This window comes from Grammomys surdaster, unplaced genomic scaffold, assembly GCF_004785775.1.
Source record: "Grammomys surdaster isolate TR1022 unplaced genomic scaffold, NIH_TR_1.0 169, whole genome shotgun sequence".
In the NCBI taxonomy this organism is placed as follows: Eukaryota; Metazoa; Chordata; class Mammalia; order Rodentia; family Muridae; genus Grammomys; species Grammomys surdaster.
In genome coordinates, this window is record NW_021604617.1 from 684109 (window position 1) to 688048 (window position 3940).

Genomic DNA, 3940 nt, shown 5'->3' on the forward strand with positions numbered 1-3940 from the left:
TATATATATATATATATATATATATATATATATATATATATATATATTTCCCTTATTTTACTGACCAAACTATTCATCCATGCTTCTATAAAATTTTCTTATGCCTGATTGTACATATAATCTTTGTAACATTCATTTCCTATAGTTTTGGTTTTATGTCTCCTGCCCCCACTGGCACAGATCAATTTTACTACTGAGCCACACCCCATACCCTAGTTTACATTCTAATGTCTCTCTAAATTTCCATGTGTTGCAGGCTCAGTCTGTATCGCATGAAACGGGCAGACCATTTAAGAAGCACTATCTTTATAATATGGATGTGCCTGTGATAGGGACTCCGGGAATTCAGCTTATTTCCATTCATAAGGAGAATAAATTAACTTTGCCATGTATTCCCCACAGAAAATACTGTTTTATTATATGCCCATAAGCAACAAGTGAGCTGGCCATATACTGACACTGTGAGATAGAACAAACTCTTTATAAGTGTATTATTTGATTTACTCTTTTACAATAGAAAAGACTGTGTACAGCTCTTGACTGTGTATGGCCCTTAAAGAAGAATGTTACTTTTACATAGACAAGATAAGACATAGACAAGATGGTTAAAGAGAGCATGAAAAAGGTCAGAGAAGGGTCTTAAGTATATTGTATTCCATTTATGTCATGAAAAAAAGTTATGTGCATTAGTAATAAAAAAAGATTATTCTCAAGACAGAAATTTAAAGACTAGTACTATCCACCCACCTAGGCAACACAGTGGAATTAACCGTGATGGTGAAGGCACAAGAATTCTAGCCTCTTGGAGGCTGTAGTACTTGGGAAAGTGGGCCCCGCACTTTGACTGGGCATCACTGAAGCTAGCACTGGATGCTTGAGTGCAAAGATAAAAAATAAGAGAGCTGACAATGCCTGTTGCTGATGGCAGCACTCGGTGTCCTAGCTGGAGCACTGTTAGAAAGTTTACCATGGTGGTGTCAATAAGGGAGAGCAGCTACTACCCAAGCACAGATCCATTTCTATGTGTCATCCACCCTAAAATATATATCATCTGCAAACATTTAGGACACATGAAAAGGCCAATCCTCTTGATCCAAAGCTGCAGGATCTCCATGACACAGGGCAACAATAGGATAACCAGAAGGAGTTCTAACAAGGATCAGATATTGATGATGTCATAGAAACCAGAGATATAGAACTCGACTAATGACTCAATGCAGGGAAGAGTTACAAGTGGGGACGTGTGGACTGAGAGGTATATTGTGAGACACACTGTGACTACAGCTTCCACTGTGAGATTCTTTTTATGATTTGTTTTGTTGTTGTTAATTTGTTTGTGTGTTTTCATGGGGGATGTTGTAAGGGTGAATGTTGGATATGAGAGGATGGGAAGATGACCAGGAATGGGATACATAATGAGACACTCACAAACAATAAAAAGTTAAAAAAATACACAATGAAGTTTGGCAAAGAGGAGTGTGTGAAAAGGCTTAGGAATATTAATAGGGATACCACAGATGACAGAGTATGTGAAATTGTTAAAGAGATTGACATCATTAAAATGAAATCTGCTCTGCTCTGGTACAAGAACTATGTCATGAAGGTGAAATCTTACCTAAAAGGGCTCCAACATGTAAAAATGAAAATTTATTCTTTAAGATGGAGCCTAAGTTCAGGATGCTGCAGAAGTTTCCTGCTCATGGAAGCAACCACCCACAAGGTGCTTCTCCATCACCTGCATGCACAGCCTGCTGCAAGGGTGATCCACAGAAGCCAAAATGTACCTTGAGTTGGTAGGCATCCATGTGAAGGCAGGCAAGATGCTAGCTTGTGTGTGCCATGGACCTTCACTCCACATTTTCAGAGAGCACTAAGGCTAGAGACTGATAGAATTTGTGAATGAAAAGAAGCATCCATTTTGTGAAGATGTGAAGGCACACTTGAATTGTAGTGGAGATGCAAGAATGAAGATCTACCAAAGAAGTGCTATGGACATAGAGTATCCCATTCCAATAGGGAGGCCATGTGTGTCACAGAGGTAAGAACTAGAGGGACACGACTACCTGCACTCAGGTGATTGTATAATGATCCCAAGATGGTGGGCATGGAGTTACAGAATGTGTTGTTTTTCTTGCTAGATTTTGTTATATGTTATCAGTTTCCTGACATAAAAACATAATGATAATTTTAGATATCTCTTATATAATGCACATCTTCATCTATAATAATTTTCCCTCTACATTGCTGCTTTTATCAAATCCCACACACTTCAGCATGTTGTATTTTTAGTTTCACTTAATTAAACATATTTTAAATTTCGCTTAAGCATTTTCACGCTATGCTGGTTTTGTTGGATTTCATTTGTGAATGAAAAGAAGCATCCATTTTGTGAAGATGTGAAGGCACACTTGAATTGTAGTGGAGATACAAGAATGAAGATCTACCAAAGAAGTGCTATGGACATAGAGTATCCCATTCCAATAGGCCACGTGTGTCACAGAGGTAAGAACTAGAGGGACACGACTACCTGCACTCAGGTGATTACTTTTATTACTGTCTAGTTTAATTCTGTTGTGGTTTGAGAATATACTTTATAATATACCTGGCAAAAATAAGGAGGATTTGTTTGGACTTCCATGCTCATACACACAGAGACACACATACATATATATAATTTAAAAATTAATATGTAATGATTAAACTAATCTTTAAAATAATAAAAGTATTATCTTTTTTAGGATATGAGGGATGCCTATTTTTGATTTAAAGTTTTCATGACTTTGAATTCATCTTGAAATTTTCTGTGTAAGTCTCAAAAATAAAGAACAACAGTTTAAAGTTTCACCATCTGCACTCTTGACCCACTATGATTGCTGTATTCCACACTATAAATAAGATGCTACCTACTTTAATTCCTGACAGTGAAGTGGAGCCTCTTCCCTTTTCTTCTTTGTTAAGTGCCACCTAAGTGCAGTTTATAATTCCACAAGCAGAATTCTCTATTTACTGACTTCATAGTTGAAATCACACAGCACTGCAACTCTCCCAACTTTAACAGTTTGAGAGTTTGCATATCAATACACCAAGGAGAAAGGACACTTATTGCTCTAACCAAATATATATATAAATAAATAAATAAAATAAAAAATATAATAATATAAAATATAAATAAATAAAAATAAATTTTATTTTTCAAATAAAAATTAGATAACCAGATTACTATCTCTAGAGTAAACATACATTCAAACAGATATCTTTATTAGTAATCCCAGAATCTACCTACATCTTTATTGTGAATAAAGGAATTGGCTCAAACTTGAGGTGAGGAACAAACAAAGATAATTAAGAAGACAATTAAGAACATTATACTTTCAAATTCCAGAGAAAATGGAGTTATTCTCCTTCACATCTGCTTGTATGTGTGATTTCTAATTGAAAGTCATTACAATGAGTTCCAGCAGTGCACAAATTATATGTATAAGATGTACACTTTGGCCTGGGCTGGAGGGCAGCAATATGAGTTGATAAGCATCATTTTACCAATATGGAGTATGAAAGAATAAAGAAGGAAGTAAAACAGAATAAAATTGTCTATTCACAACTCTTTTAGGTACATACACAGTAGCTTTGGTAACTATGTAGATAAATGCCAAATACATTGTTTCTTCCTTCCTTCCTTCCTTCCTTCCTTCCTTCCTTCCTTCCTTTCTTTCTTTCTTTCTTTCTTTCTTTCTTTCTTTCTTTCTTTCTTTCTTTTGTTTTGCTTGGTTTTGTTTTTGATAACAGATCTTATTATGTAGCCCTGGTTTGTATGGAACTTGTTACATAGCCCAGGCTGGCCTCAAACTCACAGAGACCTGTCTGCCTCTGCCTCTGCCTCTCTGCCTCTGCCTCTCTGCCTCTGCCTCTGCCTCTGCCTCTGCCTCTGCCTCTGCCTCTG